The sequence below is a fragment of the Microtus oregoni genome, unplaced genomic scaffold, assembly GCF_018167655.1.
Source record: "Microtus oregoni isolate MIOR12 unplaced genomic scaffold, Mior012 000002F_ref0000024, whole genome shotgun sequence".
Classification (NCBI taxonomy): domain Eukaryota; kingdom Metazoa; phylum Chordata; class Mammalia; order Rodentia; family Cricetidae; genus Microtus; species Microtus oregoni.
In genome coordinates this window covers 54,840,701-54,863,782 of record NW_024543061.1, presented here as the reverse complement: position 1 = coordinate 54,863,782, position 23,082 = coordinate 54,840,701, and the positions used below count along the sequence as shown (strand labels likewise).

The window sequence follows — 23,082 nt, the reverse complement described above, 5'->3', positions numbered from 1 at the left end:
CCAACCATGATTCCTGTTGGGACAGCAGGAGTCAAGTTGAGTGTATGAGCAACTCCATAGCCTAGACCCCTGGTAGTGGAAGCAAGGCCTACAATGGTACCTAGTCCTTCACTCACATCTTGCCTCCTTCAGTTGTGTGAACACAGGCAAAGTATTTCACCTCTTTGGGCCTCAGTTTTGTTCCTCTGCAATGGGGGAGGGGCGGGAAAGGGACAAGTGCACTCTCCCCAGAAGGCTCACTGTAAATACACAAAGCCTCTTCTATGGGGGAGGGTCAGTGGATGAGAAATTCTCATTAGTAAAATGGGAAAGAATAAGTCTGTAGAGATAACAGTACATATTTTATGAAGTGATATAAATAGGACAACATTTCAGCTCCTTATAGTTTTCTGAGTACCTACTATGTGTTCCCTGCAGTCTCTGGATCCTGCCAAGGCACAGTGCAGCCTGAAAGGTTCACCCTCACTGCTTCCTCCCCAGAAACCTTCCTTGATCTGGTGATTAACCCCAGTCTGCCCTGAAAAGCCATGCATGGAAACTCTGCCCCATCCCTTCCTCTAATACAGAGGCCATGCTGATTGTTCCCATACAGCTCTGTCACCCCATGTCTCTGTTAGTTTCTTGTCTTGTGGCTGCAGTAAAATACCCAGGGAAAGTAACTCAGGGAAGGTTTACTATGTCTCAGAGTTCCAGGATACAGTCCCCCATGGCGGGAAGGCGTGATGGCAGGAGCATGGGCTGGCTGGTCACATCGCATCTGTAGTCAGGAAGTGGGGAGATGTTGGTGCTCAGCTCACTTTCTCCTCAGCCCATGACAGTGTGCCCCACACTCCGGTCTTCCATCCTCTCTCTGGAAATACCCTTACAGGCTTGCCCAGAGGTGTGTCTCCTAGGACATTCTAGATTAGCAGTTTTCAACCTGTGGGTTTCAGCCCTTTTAGAGGTGCATATCTTATTTCCTGCATATGAAATATTTATATTATGTTTATTATTAATAATAATATACTAATATATTGATAATATAATATTAATATGTTATAGGTATATGATACCTTAGACAAATATTCACATTATATTTTATTACATTATGAATCATGGCAGTAGCAGAATACAGTTTTACAGAACTTTACAGAATTACAGTTAGGAAGTAGCACCATTTATGGTTGAGGGTCACCACAACATGAGGAACTGTATTAAAGAGCCACAACATTAGGAAGGTTGAGAGCCACTGCCAGGGTGAAAATCAATATTAACCCCACATCAGATCCATATCCTGCACAGCCAGCTTTGGACAGCCTAGAGAAGACAGACCTAGGTCTGGGCCCTCAGGGGGGCCGAGGAACCACCTTTGCAGGAGTGATACACAGCAAGTGGGGTCCTGCAGCCCCTCGGCAGGAATTTGCCATGCACATTCCACTGTGCCGAGGCTTTTCTAGGCAGCAAGCCCTTGGAAGCAGAAGCAGCTGTGGCAGAAGACAGGACCTGGCCTGGCTAAGAGAAAGGGGAAGACAGGGTCAAGCTCCCACGCTGTCCTCACCACTCCACAAGGAGAGCAGGTCCATGGCTCAGGGCTGCTTGGTGGTGAAGCAGAGAAGACCCCCTGCCTGCCGTGCAATGGGTCTCTACCTACCACAGCCTGTGAGAGAAGCCAGGTCAGGGCCAGGCCAGATGAGGCTGGGTGAGGAAAGATGGACAGAGAAGTGACCTCCAAGGTCCCCTTCCTTTGCAAGCAGGCAGTCCGTCTTAGCAGCCTGATGCGGTGATGGCCACCTCCCCCAGTCCCACAAGTCTTTCCCAGTCTGTGCCACTTGCTTTACAGCCTCGAGACAATCACTCTGCTTCTCAAACTCCTGGTCCTTTAGTTCTAGGAGCTGAGAGATGGCGGTTTACATGCTTCTAACCATAGTGCATCCATTTCCCGTGGTGGTTGAAGGAAATGACCACAAGCCGCATGGCTCAGCCTCAATGGGTCCAGGTCAGAAGTGACTGCAAGCCACCATTAGGACAGGGCTGCTTCTTGTGGAAACTGGAGAGAAGCCATTGCCAGCTCCTCAGAGCATGCTCACCTACATCTGCTAGTCAAACACCTGGGAGAAAAAAACAGAGTTTGACTCTCAGATGGTCTAGCTTAACTGAGTTACCTTGGGCTCTGGGACTGGAGAGGGGTTTCAGTGTATCCTGTTGGGAACATAAGGCAGAGAAAAACAGCTCAACTCCCAGCCAGAAGCAAAGAAAAGATAAGACCAGGGTCACATGGCCCCTTTCAAGGGTGCACCCCCATTGACCTAAGGCCTCCCATATAGCCTCATCTCTTAAATTCTCACCACTACCCAATAGTGCCTCCTCCCCAGGGACCAAGCCTCTAACACATGGGCTTGGGCCACTCAAAACCTAACCTGAGCATCCCTTTCTCTGTTTCCACTGTATAGACTCCATGACCTCATCCATCTCCCTGTCATTGGAAATCAGCTCTGATTGAGTGTTGTGGGCTCCTGGTTGTGGGATTTGCCTATGGGCACCTGCGAGCAGCTTCACTTCTGCCTGCTACACCCAGAAGTCAAAACTATCTTGAGGCCTTGGGCAAGCTGGTCCCGGTGGACCTCAGCATCCCTCACTGTGAAATGAGGTCATCATAGCCATCAGTCACCTCTTCTGGCCACTTTGAAAGTGATGAGTTGACAAGAGGCTTACCAAAGGCCAGGTGCTGGACTTGGGATGAATTCTTTATTCCCAGGGCACTTCTGTCACCAGTGGCCATGGGCTCACCCTCTCACTGGCACTCAAATCTTCATGTACTTTGCTCTGAGAAACTATGCCCCACTCCCACAGTACCCCAGAAATGAGCATAGTTCTGTCAACCAACTGCTCTACTAAGTTATAATCTCTTGCTTCTTTTCACAGAACCCCAGGGGCCCCTGGGATTTGGGAACTGGGGAATGTCACTCAAGGCTGCTTATTGAGCACCAAACAATGGCCCTTCATGAGGTCAGCTGGCAGCCTAGCAACCGCTCAAGCCCTTAGTAACTGGCCCAGAAGTGTTGATATTTACCCAAGCGAAAGTTTCCCCTTATCTTGATAAATGCCCAACTCCTCTCCAGGGCATTTTTAAGAAGCCACACCCACTTAGATTGCAGTTCTTTTTCTTGAGCCAGCCTATGCAAAGAAAGGAGCCCAAGACTTGCCCAGCTCTGAACACCTCTCAGGGCCTCAGTTTCACCCACTCAGTGAATATCAGGCATAAGGAGCACTAAGTAGTAACTATGTGACCCCCATTTATCAAGATCCTTAAAAGTGTCCTTGCCATTCTCAAGGCTCCCCAGTGAGAGAATCACCCATCCACGAAGGCACTACCAGCCCTTGGTCCCATTACCCTTCCCTCCATCTCCTTCCTTGGTCCTAAATTAATCTAAAACAACCCAAATGTTTTGGGAGACCTTCTCTAGGTCAAACCTGGAGCTAGACACTGAGGAAACTGAGGCAGGCCAGGCCTGGTCCTTGCTTTCTGAAGCTTTGGGTTCTGGAAAGAAAGTGCCTAAGCACTCTGCAGACGTCTAGGACGGAATCCAGAACCTCCCCTGCTCGTCCCCACCAGGCTATTTTAGTCTGTAATAATACTCCTCAGTATGCTGGTGGCATTTTGCAGTCTCTAAAACACTTCCCTTGTGTTACCTCATTTAACCCTGACGTCATCTGAGGGTGAGATTTTAATATGTCCCCATTGCACAGACGGGAGCTGAAGGTCAGCAGGACCTAGAGAGCTGTGGTTCTGGGAGCCAGTTCGGCCTCCACTTCCTTCTTCCTCTCCTGTGAGCTTGCATACTGTGCTGATGCCGGTTTCACAGGCCCATCTGCAAAGGAGACAGGCTGCACAGAGGACCTCCTTTAAACAGTTGCCCACCACTAGCACCTCAACCTCAAGCTGTGCGTGACCCCGGCAACCTCCTGAGTATCCACATCCAGACATGGCTTCTGGGCTGAGACCCCAGCTCTACTGTGTAGCTTTGGCAACCCCAACCTCAGCCTCTCCATGTGTGAAGTGGGCTAAATCCGGACGGTTCTAAGGATGGAGTGAAGCCAAACAGAGAAGCAATGTTCTGGGAGCTTCTGGATTGGGCCGGGGTTATGACTTGAGACTGGGTTGAGGGCGTGGCTTAGCTGGTACAGTATTTGCCTAGCTTTACTAAAAGCCCAGAGATTTATTCCCACACACCACATTAATTAGTACAGTATGTTCCAAGCCTGTCTATCATTTCAGGATTATTTGGGTGTCAGAAGCAGGTGGATCAGAGGTTCAAGGCCATCCTTGATTGTATATGGGTTTGAGGCTACGCTGGCATACCCAGAACCCTGTCTCATAGTCTGCACACAGACAGCAGACCTGGATGGCCAGGAAGCTCTGTAAGAAGTTGGTGTTGGGATCTGACTGTAGGAAGGAAAAGACAGGAGGCCCCTCAGTTTGAGCAGAATCTGATTTAGTTAAAAAAAAACAATAAGACCCCTATTCTGGTTAGTTCTTGTTGTTGTTATTGTTGCTGTTGTTGCTTTTCCAACTTGACACAAGTGAGAGGTATCTGGGCAGATGGAGTCTGAATCGGGAAAGTGATTCTATTATATTGGCCTGAAAGCACATCTGTGCAACATCTTCTTGATTAATGATTGGTGTGATAAGGACCAGTTCGTCTTGGGTGGTACCACACCTGGGCAGGTGGTCCTGGGTGGTATTAGAAAGGAGCTGAGCAAGCCAAAGGGAACAGACCTGTGAGCAGCATTCCTCGATGGTCTCGGCTTCAATTCCTGCTCCGAGACCCTGCCCTGACTTCCCATCATGATGCTGTACGTTACACAATGCTACGAACCCTCTCCTCCCCAAACTGCTTTTGGTCGTGGTGTTTATCACAGCATAGAAAGCAAAGTAGGAGAGCCACCCTCCCCTAGCTTGGCATCTAGCCACAACCCCTTTGAGGGGCTCAACTGGTGAAGCTGTTTTCCTAAGCCCGGATCACCATACAGAGGGGAGCAGAGTCCCCCTCACCCATTCTTATGGGGCAAAGCTGTCAGATTCCCTGGTGCCACCTAAGTGGTTTCCCACCCACGCCCCTGCCATGAGCTGAGTCACCCGGCACTGGCACCGAGGCGGACTGTGGGAAGGGTGTTCCTTCCTCTGCTGCAGAGCTGCCGCTGCAGGCAAGCTCCCAGAAAGCCAGAACCCAGGCCGTGGCAGGTGCCGGGAGGGGCCTTACGCAACTTCTGACATTGTTCAAAATCACTTCTGCAGAAAAGCTGGGACCCAGGCTGCAATAGGCACAGCTACATTTTCTTATGTAACCTTTACCATTGTTAAAAAGCAATGCATGCTAACAACCGCCGTTCGCCCAGGGCCTCAGGCATGTGGCCTGGCCAGACCTCCGCTTCTGTTCCCAGCAGCTCGGGCAGAGGCTAGAACCGGATTTGAACAGGTGAGGAAAATAAGGCATGTTTGGGGTAGCATGACCCTGCTACCCCAGGGGCAGTTCTGCACTTCTGCTCTCCACTGGTCAGCTCAGGCACTTTGGGGAATTGAAACAAAAAACCAGAATAAGTAAGTTTGTTACATTTGATTCTTTTCTTGAATAAAATAGCCACCAGTAGCTCTTAGCTAATGGCTGGTGGCAGGTCTGAATTCTCATGTCTGAATCAGAAAAGAGGACTAAAGAGATGGCTCAGTGGGTAAAGGTGTGTGCCACCAAGCCTATGACCTGAGTTTGATCGCCAGGACCTACACAGTGGGAGGGAGAACTGACCTGATGCCTACAAGTTGTCCTCTGGCCTCCATGTATGCACCATGGCACATGCACACTAATAATAAAAGAATTTTTAAAGAAAGAGAAATTTATTTCTAAGTTTATTGGTGTTGAGCCGGAAAGTGTGTTTATTGCAAGATCTTATATTTGATTGGTTGATTCAGTGTCTGTGTGCATTCATGAGGGTGGGGTGTTCACATGCCACTTTGTGCATTCAGAGGACAACTCGCGGGGGTGGGTTCATCTCCTTCCACCATGTGCATCCAAGGGATGGAGCTTGGGTCTTCTGGCTTGGCAGCACATGGCTTTAGCTGCTGAACTACCTCCTCACCACCCTGGGAAAATGTCTTCACATGAAGCTGAATTGCTCTCCAGGGAAATGAAGCCCTGGGGCTCAGGATCAAGGAGAAAGACAGGGCAGCTTTTAGGAAGGTTGATGCTGAGCTTTCTCTGTTGTCGGGGTTCCATTTGTTGACTGAGGTTTTCTGTCCTGCCTGGTTCCCGCAGTTGTTAAGTCCCAAAGAAATCACACACCGGTCTACATTAACTATAAACTGATTAGCTCATTAGCTCAGGCTTCTTATTAACTCTTATAACTTTTATTAGCCCATTATTCTTGTCTGTGTTAGCCACATGGCTGGGTACCTTTTTCAATAAGGCAGTCACATCTTGCTTCTTCTGTGGCGGGCTCACAACTGCAAGAGGAATGGGCTTCCTTCTTCCCAGAATTCTCTTCTCATTGACCCGCCTCTACTTTCTGTCTGGTTGTCCCACCTATACTTCCTGTCTGGCTATTGGCCAATCAGTGTTTATTTAAAACATAATTGACAGAACACAGACAATTGTCCCACACCATTTCTCTACTGTATATGTTGTGTGTGCCAAAGCTGTCACAGGTGTGCACCAATGACCGGTCACACTGGAACCAAGCCACCTGCCTTGCCAAGTGTTCTGTCTTTCCCCAGTCACTCGCTGCCCCTCACCAAGTATTGTCACTCAATCCATGGCTCAAGAATCAGGGTCCAGAGTGACTGTGTGCAGGGAATGGCAAAGCAGTCCTTTGGGTGCGACTGTGACGTTCGCATGATTAGCAAAGGAGGATAGAGAGGGGCAGCCTGTGAAGTCCTGTCATGCCTGGGCAGGCTGTACCCATCAGCCAAGGGACAGTGGGCCTGCCATGTCCTACCAACAAGCCAGCTTCCCTGGAGCGACTTCTCAATCCTAGGCCTTGCAGCATCTGTGTCTGTCTCCTAAAGAGCTGTGAATGAGATGGCAGAGTGACCTCCTCAATGTGGCTTCCTGCTGTAGAGACCACTTCTACAACTGTAGATCTGGGGGTGACAGTGCCTCTTTCTATGACCCAAGGAGCATATGATGCTAGCAGCTAGGTAGCCGAGGAGCCTGAGAGGGACATGCCACGTCTGAATGTGGGTCTTGTGAAGTTGCCTTTCCCAGAGCCATGTTCTTGCTGCATTCCATGGGAATGGAAGAGCGTGTTCCAGAAGGGGCGGCTGCTCGGCCTCGCAAGATTAAGAGACTTGCATGCCTTGGAACACACCAGATCTTTCTTAACAGAGTGCTGTATGCAGAAAAATGTACTTTCTGAAAGAGGAAATGGTCTATAAATTTAGGGTCCTGCTTGTTTCTGTGTTAAACAGAAAAAAAATAGAAGAAAAAACAGTTAATTTCGCCTCAGGGAACACTGAAAACATTTATTCCACAGTAAAGTGAAATATTTTATGTTCTAACATAGTTTTGATTGCCCAGCAAAATGTGCACCCACATATCTGCTGTGGGGCTCCGTGCAGGCTTCAGATAGAAGCATGTCTCGTGGCTTCAATTGAAGCAGACATATTTTCCCTCTTATTAGTCTCTGCTCTCTGGTCTCTCTGTCCAGTCTTCTGAGCCTCTGTTTCCTGTGACTGGCCAATCATAAGACTCCCTCCGGCTGACTTCCCAAGACTTCTCTTAGAGTGTGATTGTCATCAAGGTCTAGGGACTTTTAACTCTGTGACACCAAAGCAGGATATTAGAAACACATTTAAGCCAGGCAGTGGTGGCACGCACCTTTAATCCCAGCACTCAGGAGGCAGAGACAAGCAGATCTCTGTGAGTTCAAGGACAGCCTGGTCTACAAGAGCTAGTTCCAGGACAGGCTCCAAAGTTGCAGAGAAACCCTGTCTCAAAAAGCTGGGGGGCGGGGGGAGAGAAGAAGAAAAGAAAAAGAAGCACATATAAAATGTGCAGCCTGACCATTTTCTTACTGGACTATAGGTTTTCTTGACTCAGCTTTGGAAAAGCCAGGCTGTGCCTTGAGCTGGTGACGTCCCCTGTTGGAACCACAAAGCTCCCTCTCTCGGTTTCAGATCACTGAGCAGGATCGGCTGCTGCTGTGGGCCTTCCCTCTAAACCTCTAAGTATGGTTCTCCATACTGATCCATCATTCCCAGGCTCCAAGAGCAGAATCTATGTCACCTATATATCCTAGGGGTGCAGCATAGGGCCCAGCAAGAAGGGAGTAGGGAGGCAAGAGATGAGGGGGAAAGAGAGGGAGGAAATGGAACATAAATTTTAATTGCTCTGCAGCCCACAGTCATTTACCTCCGGCCTAAGCAATATGACATGCTAAACATGACAGCTTTGCCCCCGCTTGTCAAGCTCTCAGGCCCAGCCCTGTATTTGCCATGATGTAGGTCACATGTGGTGTAGGTCACATACATATGCATGTGTGAGTCTGTTCACTGTTCCCAAAGGCTTCTCAGAAAGTACTAACGGATCCTACGCTTAGGTGATCCACAGGAGAAGTCTAGACACACTTTTCTGGCCTCCATGGGTACCTGTACTCAGACGCACATACCCCCATGCAGACACAGACACAAATAAACATAATGAAAATAGAAGTTTTTAAAAAGCCTTTGGCTGAATGAATGAATGAACGTGCGGGTGGGCTGGTTAGTATTCCTTCATGATCACTGCTCCAAAGCCCTCTCATTTGCCCTTAGTTCTTACTTCCTATTGTGTGTAAGGATTGAAGCAAAGCTTCTGAGGTGAAGTGGGACTGGATTCAAATCCAGCCTTCTGGTCATTAGCTACTTCTGATTACTAAGAGAACAGTCTGAATGCTTCCTTGTCTGAAGCCAAGCTCTCTCAGAAGCCAGTTTTGGTCTTATCTTCAGCCTGTTTTTGGTAAAAACCAATCTTGACATTAGGCAAGGCCAAGGAAGGCTGGAAGGGGAGAAGAAGTGAGGCCAGACAGGAACAAAGGTGTCACCAAGCAATTACTTACCCCTGTGGCCAGTTGGAACTTACCACACTGGGAGACAGTGAGAGTTTGTTGTACTGGTTTGAAAGAAAATGGCCCCAAAAGGGAGTGGCACCATTAGGAGATGTGGCCTCGTTGGAGGAAGTATGCCACTGTGGAGGTGGGCTTTGAAGCCTCGTACATGCTCAAGCCACGCCCAGTGAGACAGACCACTTCCTACTGCCTGTACACACTGTAGAACTCAGCTACCTCTCCAGCACCGTGTCTGCCTGAATGCTGCCATGTCCAGCCATGACTAAACCTCTGAATTGTACGCAAACCATCACAATTAAATGGTTTCCTTTAAAGAGTTGCTGTGGTCATGGTGTCTCTAGACATAGCAATAGAAACCCTAACTGAGACACTAGTATAAGCACATAGCTTATGGTATTCCCATCCAAGGCAAGGAAACTGAACCATTTTTGTACCAGCTCCCAACACCACCCACTACTGATGGAGGGCTGGGCTGCTAGGAGAGATGGAGATGTGGGTATGCAGTGAACCCTGCCTGCCACTCTGCCATCACATACATCTCTGGTTTCTGTCATAGCTCCATGCTTCTCTAAGGTGTGTGTGTGTGTGTGTGTGTGTGTGTGTGTGTGTATGCATATGTAAGCCAGGTGTTGATGTCAGGTGTCTTTCCTTTTGTTTATCCTTTTATCCCTTTCTTTCTTTCTTTTTTTTTTTTTTGGTTTTTCGAGACAGGGTTTCTCTGTATCTTTGGACCCTGTCCTGGAACGAGCTCTTGTAGACCAGGCTGGCCTCAGACTCATAGAGTCCTCCTGCCTCTGCCCCCCGAGTGCTGGGATTAAAGGTGTGTACCACCACCGCCTGACTGTCAGGTGTCTTCCTCAATCTCCATGTTTATTTTTGAGACAGAGTCTCTTGCTGAATTTGGAATTTGCTGATTCAGATAGGTCAGCAGGCTCCAGGCTCTCCTGTCCCCACATCTTTAGCACTAACCTACTAACATTACAGGTACATGTTACCATGACAGGCTTTTTAAAGTGTGGGTTCTAGGGACCAAACGCTGGTCCTCATACTTGCATGGCCAGCACTTTAGCGACTGGACCACCGCCATAAGCTGCATGGTCTAAGAGAGCTGTCCTTGGTGTGTGTTAAGTACTTGATGTTCAGTGCCCCACAGAGTCCTTGCCCAGCACCCCACATGCAATGCAAAAGGGGCACCCATGGAACCAGCTCTTTGGAGTCCCCTTACCACCTGCAGGATCACTCTGTGATCCTAAAAAGTGCCAGGAACTGGAATACAACTGAGCCTAAGGAGTGGGATCCTGGGTACCCACCTTGTTTGGTCCCTCCAGGCAGATAGGACAAAACTGGAACACTGAAGACAACAGGAGTTGCCTTTTTCAATCCCAACACTTTATAGAAAGGAGCCATTGGCCCCAGAACACATGACTTCTGTAGCTCTGAGACTGGCCTCCCTTTAAAGCAGAAGTGAGTCACACACAAAGGATTTTCCCAGCCTTCCTGCCGAGGTGCTCAGGGGTTCTTTCATAGTGTCAGTAACATGTTCTACAAATGCCTCACCCGAATGTGTTTCCTGGGCTGATTCTCCTTCAGCTTTGGCCCAAGATGGTTTTGTCTTATAGGGGGCTTCAGCTTCCCTGGGAGGTGTGTGCAAAGTCCATGTCTGTAGCTTCCTTGAACAAAGCATTCAGAAATTTCGTGAAACAGTTGATTGGGGGCACAGGCCTGGTCCAGCTGTGTGGCCACAGACCACTTGCATTTCCTCTCTGAGGCTTCCTTATCTGTAAAATGGAGGAAATAGCAGGCCCAGGAATGCTTAGGAGGATATGAATCTCCAAGTCTCACTGACAGTGGAATGGCGTTCTCCTTAGTATTAGTGGGATGCCGGGAGTGGGGTGACCTCATGACAGCCAGGTCTTATGACTTCTTTCTTCCCATAAGTTGTTGTCAAACCCAAAGTTCTCAGGAATGTCCAGACAGCTCCTCTACCCCCATGACACACAGCCGTACAGTGTGACCTCAGCAGGTCTGAAAGGACTCAGAGGCATCTCCGTCTTCTAGTGGGAAAATGACATCTTGCCCAAGGCCTGGAAGCAGTCATTTCCTGGATCCAAAACTGTGGGTTCCCAACATCTGCTGTTTTCTAACATCTGCTCTGAGAGCTGTGCCCAGGGTGCTCAGCCCCCACTACCAAGCCTTAGCCTCTCTCCTCTCCCACGTGTCCATCAGCCAGCCCCAGCCATGCAGAGTGCTGGGGTGTTCAATCCCCACAGCAGGCACCGCTTCCGCCTCTGAGTTGGTGTGTAGCAGATGGCTCAGGGGCTATTTTCAACTCAAGTGGGGATGTTTCAGAAGAGGATGGAGCTCACAGATGGGGGCAGTGGGTCTGGGGTTCAGGCCAGCAAGCCCACAGCCTCGGCTTCAGTCCTGCCTTGAGTCTCTCTGTGCATTGTGGGATATGTGACCTTCTGGAGGTCCTCAGTCTCCCTACTCATAGACTAGGGCAGGCAGACCATTAGTAGAACTTTGACATCATCAACCTGGGTCTCAGGGAGAAGAAGCAGGTGCCCTGAGGGCTTTGAGAGAACAACTCTTTCTGAAAAGGGAAGGTCCCTAGGCCTGGGGGCTGGAGCTGTCCAAGGTACATAAGTTACTGTGCCCAAGTGGGCCCAGCAGGTGGCCAGGCTGGTGGCTGACAATCACTAGGCAGGAACTTGAGACCCAGCCAGTTCCTTGCTTCCACATGAGGTCTCAGCCTAGCCAGAGGAACTTGGAGGGGGAAGGTCCCAGGGGAGCATGATCTAGGACAGGATAGGGGAGGGGGAGCGGTATCCTCCTCCTAAACCCCGAACCTCAACTACAAGGCATTTTGTGGTGAATAGGATGTGGGCATGGAAGAGAGCCCCATTCACAGGGCAAGGGCTGTATATCTGGTCCCCCAGAACAAAGGTACTGTGTGAAAATGTGTTTCCCTAGATGCTACGTTTACTACAGAGTTCAGGGGAATAGAAGCATTATTGTAAAACCAAAACCTTCATCTTGCCAGTGTTGGCATCTGGAGAAATCCCATATTTTTAAAGCATCATGTCTTCTTTCTAGACAGTGCACACAATAAGATTCTAGTTGGAGTCTTATAAACTGAAATCCTATTTAATTTCATTTTTACCTTTTTTGCCTTAGCTTGCCCCTCATCATACACACTTACCTCTTTAGGAGCATTGTTACACCCACTGCATGCACATGCCTGTAATCTCAGCAAGTTTAGGTGGGAAGGTGGTGAGTTCAAGGCTAGCCTAGCTACATGGTGAGACCATGGCTCAGCTATCAGACCAGGGGCCAGAAAAATTACTCAGTAGGTAATGGTGCTACTCCTATAGGCCTGACTGCGTGGGGTTGATGCCCAGAGCATAAGAATCACTAGTATGTACCTTTGCTCAGTGCCTGGAGTTCAGAAAGCACTTGTGCGTTCCTGTGGACCCAGCGTTCCTATGGTGAGGTGGGAGGTGAATGAAGATAGGAGAGTAGGCTTGCTGTTCCAGGATACAGTACAACAGCAGAGACAGAGACCCTGCCTCAAAGACACTATAGAGGGTGAGCGCCAGCCTCGTCATGTTGTGCTGTGTTTCTCAAGGGCTCACATTCACTCATCAGACACTCAAACACAAATAAAGATAAAAGTATTTTTTAAAAAACAAAAACATTTTCTAAATATAAGCATGTTCTGAGGTCTTGGTATTTGTGCTCAGACAAACACTGTGTTTGGGAGAGACATGATTCAGCCCCCTGCCCAGGAGACAGCATATCAAAGAGAGGCACAGTGAAGGAGCTGAGGCCATCATACACTCCAAGCATCCCTCCTCCAAGGTCATGGGACCAGACATATTCCAAGGTCAGAGCCTTCTGGCTTTGGAATGCACATAGCCTTTACTGGCTGAGCACCTCAGTATGACTGTTAGAAACTCAAAACCTAAAAGTTTGGGGGCAAACATAACAGTGGTTTCCATTTAGGGAACATTTTGGGTTTCAGGTTTTCCGGTGGACATGGGCTTTAAGGATTTCTCTTTTCTTTTAGTTGTATGTATGCATGTGTATCTATGTGTGGACTTATGCACATGAGTGCAATGCCCACAGAGGCCAGAAAAGGGCTTTGTATCCCCTACAGCTGGAGTTAGAGGCTACTGTGAACCACCCCACCCATTTGTCTTTCCTCTTCATGGATCCTTTTTTTCTAAAGATGTGTTAATGAGCGCATGCCCCATGTGAGTGTGGTATGTGGGCCTGTGAGCCATGGCACACATGTGGAAATTAAAGGACAACTTTGTGAAATAGGTTCTCTCCTTCCACCTTTACGTAGGCTCCAGGGGTCAAACCCAGGACACCAGACTCAGCGCCAAGTGTCTTTACCCACTGAGCCATTTCACCAGGTGACTCATCATTACACTGATGACTCCTTTGCCCGTGGCCAGTTTTGTGACGGCACACCTTGTTTATTGAGTTTTATACTCTCAAGTGTTTGTACGTTTTATCATGCAAGCACAATTTTTAAAAAAAAAATCATGCCTGTTGTCCAACCACTGACCTCCTGTGAAAAGCATCTCGGGACTGGGGGCCGTCATGCTCACCGTGGCAGGTACAAGTTTTCCCAAAGTTTCCCAAAGAAAGCAGGCTGAGCAAGCCAGTAAGCAGCCCCCTCCATGGCCTCTGCATCAGCTCCTGCTTCCAGGATCCTGCCCTGTTTGAGTTCCTGTCTTGACTTCCTTCAATGATGAACAGCAAGTGGAAGTGTAAGCCAAATAAACCCTTTTCCTGCCCAACTTACTTTTTAGTTACGGCGTTCCTTCACAGCAATAGAAACCCTAACCAAGACAGTCGCTCTGGGAATTGCTTTGTCTGAGACCTCCAAAAGGCTTTGGGAGCTCTCCCGGGACACGACCATACCCTTTGAGAATCAACAACCACACCACTGTGATAAAATGCCCAACAAAGGCAGCTGGTGAAGGAAGGTTACACTCCAGTGCATAGTTTAGGTTCACAGTCGATGGTGGAGTGGGGGGTGACAGCAAGAGCGGCAGCTGGTCACATGGCACCCACAGTCAGGAATCAGAGAGATGATTGCTGGTGCTCAGCCCACTTTCTCCTTTGTCTTCGGTTCAGGACCCCAGCCTGTGGGACGGTGCTGTCCACATTCAGGGCAGGACATGCTGTTTCCTTCATTAACTTTTATGGGAAAGCCTTCCAGACAACCCCAGAGTGGTGTCCCTGGGTGATTCTAAGGCTAGTCAAGCTGACAAGGGAGGTTAAGCAGCGCATAAACTTAGGGAAAAAATACAGAGAGGATGTGGAGCAGACCTCAGGTGCAGAACCCTAGAAATGTGGGCACTTCTGCCACTCAGAGCTGTGGAGGGGAGGAAAATAGGCATGGGTGCCCATGCTGAAGGGCATGCTCAGTGAAGCAGTAGCTGCCAGAGCAGAAAGGCATTGGGAGCATACACTTCCTGATTCACGCCATTTGTGAGATCAGTACTGCCCATCCCCATGTTCCTTACAGAGACCTAGCAGGGGTGGACCTAGAGATCCTGAAAATGATTCCAGTCTGGGTTTCTAGTATTCACCAAGTCTACGACTTTGTGGGTTTGCTCCAAGCCACCAAGCATCATGTCAATAGCCCTAATAAAAATGCCTTAGAGGCCCAGGTTCCTTGTCTCCTGACTGAAAGGAAGACCTTTCCTGAGCAGGTGGAAAACTGGCAGCTCATGAAGATGGCAGGATACCCGAGCATAAGATTTGGTTGACAGTGTTAAGATGAGCTGGAGTGTGATGACACATGCCTGTAATCCCAGCACTGAGACAGAGGGACTGCTGTGAGTTCAAGTCCAGCTTCTACTTCATAGAGAATTATAGGTCAGTCCGGGCTGGAGTGGAAACACATGTATGTGCATGCACACGCGCACACACAGGTATGCATACACACACGCACATGCATGCATGCACACAAGGAACATGAAGAAAATTCTAGAAAGCTTTAGGCAGATGGAAGCCCCTATTTAAATGCTTCTACTTCCAGGCTAGAGTGGAGTCACTTTTCACAATCCTCTCACTAAGGATAGCTGAAGGCCCCATCATTCAGAACAGCTAGGAGAACTGGGGGGAACACCTGCTGGCCAGGAATGAATGAGACCCCAAGATTCCACAGTGGAAACTCTGCATCTTTCCGTGGTGAAATTTATCCCAGAGTGAGAATTGAAGAAGCTAGCAGTAGGGCCTTGACAATGGTCACAACCAACAATCCGCTCACCTTAGAGAATGCAAAGAAAGCTCAAACAAATACTTTAGACACTGGCTCCTCTGCACCCAGCCAATCACCAAGAAATATGGAGTTAGAGAGTGGGACCTCCAGCATCAGTGGGCTATAATGAAGAAGGCTAAAATAGCCCTGCCCCCGCCACACACACACACTTGGAGTGGTGTCAGAGAAGGCAGGGAACAGGTGGAGGGAAACAACACTATACCCCTCTCTCTGCAGTTCCCCAAATAAAACCCCAGAGACAGAAATTGGGATTCAATCTGAAAATCAGAAAAGCAAAACAGCCAGTCACAGGCTCTAACCTCTACCTCTGTCTGAAATGGGAATCCTGCCTCCAGGAATCTCAGAATGAGACTGTTTGAGAGCTGTCTCTTCCCATTTTATATTCCTCTCTAGTGCTAGGATTAAAGGCGTGCACCACTACTACCTGGTTTCTGTGGCAAACTAGCATGGCTACTGGGATTAAAGGTATGTGTCATCACTGCCCAGTCTGTAATTCGATCGGTAAGGGTGTTTTACTCTCTGAATTTCAGGCAAGCTTTATTTATTAAAATACAAATGAAATATCTCTACAGTAGTCTGTAAGGACTCCAAACTTTCCAACTAGAGGGATCCCTAAACTCACTCACCAACAGCAAGGACCCCCCACCAGTAGGAACTGACTGGAAAAGGTGGATGTGGTCCCCTGTGTGAAATTAGCAAGCAGGCATTCCCCTGCATCTGATGGACTACAGCAGAGAAAGTCGTCTAAAACGGAAGGCTTGAATGAGTCTCATGACATGATAGATTTCCAGGGAAAATCGTTCATATCAGAAGCACCAGGAAGAAGTCTGGCTTGGTGGAAAAGGGCCATTGACAAATGCCAACCCAGATGGCAGAGATACCAGAAGCAGCTAACATGGATTTCACAGTAGCCAGTATAAACAGTTCGGGGAACTGCTCTGGCCACTGGAATCAAACTTTTAAATTATCAGAAAAGAATAGAAATCAAATGGAAATTTTAGAACTGAAAAGTACTCCTGAAAAAGACAAACAAAAACCCTCAGTGGATGTGCTTTATGGCAGACTAGAAAGAATTGAAGAAAGAATCGTTAAACTGGAATATAGAATGATGGAGATTACCTGATTTAAATAAAAAAGAGAAAATGTAAGGAAAAAAATGTCAACAGAGCCTTAGGGTCCTGTGGGAAAATTAACAAGGCTCCTGAAAAGTATTTGAATAAATTATGGCTGAAAATGCACCCAATTGTGTACACACACACACACACACACTCACACACACTTACACACATACACACTCACTCACACACACTCACACACACACTCACACACATACACATACACACACTCACACACACTCACACACACACATACACACACTCACACACACACACACTCACACACTCACACACACACTCACACACACTCACACACTCACACACTCACACACACTTACACACATACACACACTCACACACTCACACACACACTCACACACTCACACACACTCACACACTCACACACACACTCACACACTCACACTCACACACACACTCACACACTCACACTCACACACTCACACTCACACATTCACACTCACACACTCACACACACACTCACACACACACACCCTCACACACACTCACACACTCACACACATACACACACTCACACACATACACACACACTCACACACACACCCTCACACACACTCACACACACACTCACACACACACTCACACAAACTCACGCTCACACACACTCACACACACTCACACAAACTCACACACACTCACACACACACCCTCACACACACACTCACACACACACTCACACAAACTCACACTCACACACACTCATACTCACACACTCACACTCACACACACACATACCTGAAGAGCCAAGAATCTCAAAAATCTCGAGTAGTATGAACCCAAAGCCATCCGCTCTAAGCAACACATAAGCTACTGAAAACGGAAAATGAAGTTTAGACGCTATTGGAAGCAGCAGGAGAGAAATGGCATCTGTGATCGGGTGACAAAGTATTGACGTCTAGTGTAAACGCAGAACTTCAAAGTTAAAAAATCAGAGCAGTGAGATGTCTCAGCAGGGAAAGGTGTCCAGCCTGAGGGACCTGAATTTGATCTCCAAGATCCAGTTGCTTCCCTTAGGTTGCCCTGTGACCTCCATAGGGCACTCAACACATAAGATAAATGTATTCTTTTTAAAAATCAAACAGGTCAATTAGATCCTGAACAAAATACCTGGAGCCACTTCTCTGATGATGTCCAGTCAGCAGAGTGCACACGAGACGGTGCCCAGCATGGCTGGCCACTGGGCAAATGCACATGGAAACCACAGCTGATGGCAGCGCAGTGTGTCAGAGTGGCTGGCGTGGGAAATGATGACACTGGCAGGCACTGGTGAGAACGCCTGGAGACAGGATCACTCAGACATCCACACGGGAGTGCAATATAGTACAGCCACTGTAGGATGGGTGAGGGATTGCATTCAAAACTGCACCTCCACCATCTGACTCACCAGTCGTACTTCGGAACGCTTATCACAAATAAAAGGTCTGTACATAAATCACCTTGCACAGCTTTTCATAGCAATCATTCGTAATGATTTCTCCAATGTGCAATGATAACCTGGATAGCCGTAATCACTAAGTGGCTGAACTGGGGCACATCCATCCACAGTCCACCACCAAACCATGTAAAGCCTAGACCACAGAGCAAGGGAGAGGGCTGGCTCAGTGGGCACAGTGCTTAGTGTGCAAGCTTGAGGATCTGAGTTCAAATCTCCTGTACCCATATAGAAACCAAGCGTGGTTACATGCATACCTGTAACTCAGCCCAGAGGAAGGAAAAACAGAACGAACGCTGGGCCTGCCAGCCCAGCTCCGGGCTCAGTGAGAGACTCTGTCGAGGGAATAAGATAGAAAATAATAGAATTAGACATGCTTCTCTGGTTTCTGCAGACATGTACACACACACACACACACACACACACACACACACAGATATGTCACACACAAAGTGCATACAGAAAATAAAAACCTAGATCAGACTCCAGAGGATTATCCTGAATGAGACAAGAAAGGGAGTTTCAGAAAGTCCACCTCGCGCCTGACTTCATGTCTCTCATGTCGCTGACAGACAGTATTCTACAGTCAGAGGGCAGGGTGCAGTAGGAAGGGAATGGGGTGACTGTAAAGGCGGAGTCCAGGAGACCTGTGGTGTGGAGCAGGGTTGTGTCTTAACTGTGATGTTGATGACATGGATCCACATGGATGTGCATGTGTGCTGCTGCTGCCCTGAGAATGAGCCTTTTTTTGTTTGTTTGTTTGTTTTTGTTTTTCAAGACAGGGTTTCCCTGTGGCTTTGGAGCCTGTCCTGTAACTAGCTCTGTAGACCAGGCTGGTCTCGAACTCACAGAGATCCGCCTGCCTCTGCCTCCCGAGTGCCTTAAGAAGGGTCTAAAGTCATTCACCTGGTTCTGATGGCAAGTCGTGGTTATGCAAGATGTGACCTTCAGGTGTGGCTAGGGGAAGGGGCGAGGCCTCTCTGTGTATTTCTTTGCCAACTCTGAAGTGATGAGTACCTCAAAATAAAAAGCAAATAAATGGATAGATATGCTGATGGGTGTGTGGATGGACGGAGAAGCAGACACTGGGAAAAGTTGGCTCCTTATGCAAGGAAGGGCTCTCTCTGTCTCTCTCTTCTCCTCTCTCTCTCCAAAGCACCCTCTCACAGCCCATGCCAGCCACAGATAGGGAGAGACAGGGAGACATCCCTCAATCACTGCCAACTGGTGGGCTTACTTCCCTGTAATGAGCTTGGAACCTGGAGAGAGTGAGGTCCCCAAGGCAGCCTTGAGGAGCAGATGGCCTGAGTATATCTGGGCTAGCCAGGGGAGGAGGAGCAACCTGCCTCCACCTCCATCCCCACCCAACACTGGTCACCCAGTTCTAACCATGACCATTTTAACCCCTTTCCAGAGTTGAACTTGGTCACACAGTCCCCAGAGCCAGCAAGACATGGGCCCCATTGTACAACTCCTTGCACCCCTGATGTGACTAGAAGACGTGGACGGGTGAGTTGAAGACCGGGGTCTTTTTTTGGTGGGGTGTGAGAAGAAAGACGCTATGGCTGTGCATGTGTGCGCGCCTCTGCGTTGGTAAAGGGTGCTAATGGAGGGTTCACTATGCAGGAATGAAGTGTGTTTGGAAGCAACCACCTTCCTCTGCCACCTGACTGGGGACACGTGTATTGGCTGTAATGCCAAGAATCTCTTTGGTGTTGAATAGGGGTGTGGTAGTGAGTGTAGATCGGCTTCGTGAGTGTCACACAACTAACCTGGTCTCAGTATTGAGTCTGCTCTTGCCATTCCTGGTGCTGGTGATCCATGCAGATCCAACACTCCCTCTGCCTCAGTAGCACAGACAGCTGCCCCGCCTTCTTTGCTACCAGTTGGGCTGACATGGAGCCGTAGAGGTGGGGTTCAGGCAGGCTTGCTGCGACAGGTGCTGAGAGCTGCGAGGGGACAGTGCCATCCAGTTAGGTGACCTTGGCATGTGTGGGACCTGGACTCAGGTCTGAATTCAAAGCATTGGTTCGGCAACTGAGGTTGCTTCTCTGGGTCTTGGCTTCTTCATTTGTAATGTGGGGACAGCAGGGGCATCTTGTGGCAGTCAGGCAAGAGTGGCTAGGACACACCAGGTACTCGGTCTACACGTGTTGAGTGTATGGTCATGCCATGTGCCTAATCTATGCTCATTAGAGAGACGGCCCACTCTGGGCTCAGAGTACCACAAGGCAAAGCTCTTTGCGGGTTCCCTGGGAGTGACGGTGTCTCTTCTGTGCTCTGCAAGCATTCCTTTGAGCCCCTGTTTTTGCTTTATTGCATCCATGTATAATGTATAAACCTTGAGGTTTGTGCTATGCACTCAGAGTTGAAGTTGCTCATCCTCTGGCCTCAGACCAAACTTCTGCTCCATGACGGCATCCTCTACTGAGACCAGTCACCACCCCCGAACTTCCTGTCAGAGTGGGCATCTCTTGTGTGCCCTCTCTCTTGTCCTCAGCATCACCCTCTTAAAATCTGGTTTCTCATTCAAGCACTTGGGGACTAACCAGATTATTTCCAAATATATTCTGTAATTGCTCACGTATTTGTTTAAAGACCAGGCAAATGAGAAGTCAGAACAGATACACAGGCATCTAAACCCAGCAGTTTCGGGTGTAGGCTTGGGTGAGAAAAGAGGTCAGATAGCCACTGATGGGTCACCCACAGAGGGAGGAGGTGATGGCTGCCAATGTGCTCATAGGCAGCAGTAGGAGGGAGTCTAGGTTTGGAGTACAGTTAGGAACTATCAGTCCGGCCTAGCCCAAGTCTCGGTTAAGACCTTCACCCGTCTAGCCAGGCTTCTCGGTGCCCTGGGACAAGCATGGCCTAAACGCTCAGAATCATGTACCAGGAGGCTCCAGAGCTCCCCACCTCAGAAGCCCTGGGAGCTGGGGAAGTAGGGAGGGTATCCATCCTTCTGTGAGCCTCCTCACGTCCCAGGACCAGAGCAGAGGAGTCCTTCCCCACAAAGGTAGGCCCTCCAGCAGCCCTAGAAGGATCCTACACTGGAGATGCCTGAAAAGAGCAATGCCCCCCTGATATGGGAGCCACAAACCCCACCCTTGCCAAGATGGACATCCAGAGAGAGAGAGAGAGTTGGAGAGCTGAACCGTCTAAGCCTGTGTAGAAACATTACCAGAACCACCACAGTTGGTCATGGTAGAAACCACAGGTGTCTCCTTCCACATAAAAATGTTTAATTGACAGATCTTCTACAGCCGAACAGTATATTAAACTGATCATGCAGAATGATTCTTAAAATGCAATATGCTCAAAATTAGCAGAAAAGTAGGAGCAGAAATCAAGGATGCTTGCGATGACTCAACAATCAAATGACAACCATGAGGGGTCTGAACCAGATTCAAGTGTGTGTTAGCAAGGTTTAGAGGCCCACAGCTGTAGTCCTGAGCATGCATTAGCCAGGTGTGGAGGCCAGCCTGGGCTACCTTGTGTCAAAAATCAAAGAGAAAGGATTCAGTTCTCCTTAAAATAGCAACAATGCACTGTCCCTTGTTATCCACAAGGGACCAGTGGGTGTTCCAGTCCCTAACAAAACGTGGCGTGACATTGGCTCATAGCCCAACTGCATTTTCCAACACACTTAAGCCATTTCTCTCTGACTTTCAAAGAATAATACAGCATTGGCACCATATAATAGTCATTTCATAGTTCAGGAATAAGAAGAGGAAAGCCTGTATCTATTCGGTAGAGGTTCAATTTTAAAAAAAAAAAAAAAGTCCTGGGGCCAGCAAGATGGCTCAGCAGGTAAAATGCTTGGGAAGCAACTCTGGTGACCTGAGTTCAATCCCAGAACCCACGAGGCAGAAGGAAAGAACTGACTCCACAAAGTTGTCCTCTGACCTCCATCACCTCTTCTTCCCGCTATGTGCCTGTGTCTGTGTCCAAAGGTCACATCTTATGAGAAGGCTCAGTCTCATCCTGCCAGAGCCACCAAATGGCCTCATTTTAACTCTGTTAAGACTTTATGTCCAAATGAGGCCACATCCATAGATCCTGAGGTTTAGAACTCCAACATCGGTGTTAGAAAGACACAATTCAGTCCCCAACTGCATTCTACTGTGTGTAGTTCATCACCAGAGGCCATGAATTCATTTATGACTTTGGAAATCTCAATGAATCAAACAGCATTTCCATCATTTTCTGAGATGAGAATGTTCCTCTCAAGACTACTATCCTTTGGCTCCCAGGTGCTGTCCCACTAGCTCCTGGCCTCACTGGGTCCATCTGGGCCCCTGACTCAAATTCTTCCATGAAAAATAGGAGGATTTGAGGCTCTTTTTTCTTAGCACAACTGGCCTCTAGACACCAAGATGGCATAAGCCAGGAGCTCCATCTGTGTGGCAGTCCCAGGTAGGAATGTGGGCGGGAATGCCATGCCACCAGGGTCCTCATAGAGTGAGGGAGTCACTTCCTGTCCTGATCTCCTGAAGGGTACGTGCTCTTTCTGAGTGCCCTGACAACCTTGAGGACTCAAGCTGCCCCTGGTGTCCATGTCCACTGAGCATACCCACAAGAAGTGAAAGTTACACAGAGACCCCAAGCTTGTTGCCCAGATAAGCTGGAATAGGTGGTAGACCCCTATGTTCTTGTCAGTTCCTTACTGTTTACCCTCCCCTGGCCTCTTAGGGCCTGGGGGCAGGGGTGAAATGTTATCCCAATCCCAATCCTAGTGGTCCCGCAGTGCTCCAGCTGAACGCTCTCTGTCCGTATTCCCATCTGATGCCAGCCTGGGAGTCACTGACCCTCTGAACCAGCAATCTGATGCCAGCACCAGGAGTCACTGACCCTGTGAACTAGTCAGGGTGCACTAAGCCAAGTTAGGAGCGGTTCCAGGATTCTGAATTCAAATTCAGAACCAAACGTCCTGGTGAATAGTGGCCCTTCCCCAACCCCAGTTTCTCAGTGGCCAAGCAGACTGGTTCCTGTCTCCCAAATGAGGGGTGTCTATACAGAGCTGTGGGCAGAGCTCAGCATCCTGTAGGGACCGTCATCTCCCTAGTCCTTCCTTCCCTCCCTGCCAACAAGGAAGAGGATTCACATGGGTTCAGCCAGCT

At 48.7% G+C, this 23,082-nt stretch overlaps 1 protein-coding gene across 10 annotated transcripts in view; it reads left to right on the top strand.

The window, feature by feature from the left end:
• Positions 1-23,082, top strand: part of Atp2b2 (ATPase plasma membrane Ca2+ transporting 2) — a 318,107-nt gene that overhangs the window by 111,927 nt on the left and 183,098 nt on the right. For 9 of the 10 annotated variants that reach the window (XM_041643656.1, XM_041643646.1, XM_041643626.1 and 6 more), the window contains exon 3: positions 19,380-19,474. The exons of the other annotated variant lie outside the window; for it this stretch is intronic. The gene's annotated coding sequence lies outside the window, so the exon portion shown is untranslated. The remainder of the gene's footprint in view (positions 1-19,379; positions 19,475-23,082) is intronic. 10 annotated transcript variants of the gene reach the window in all.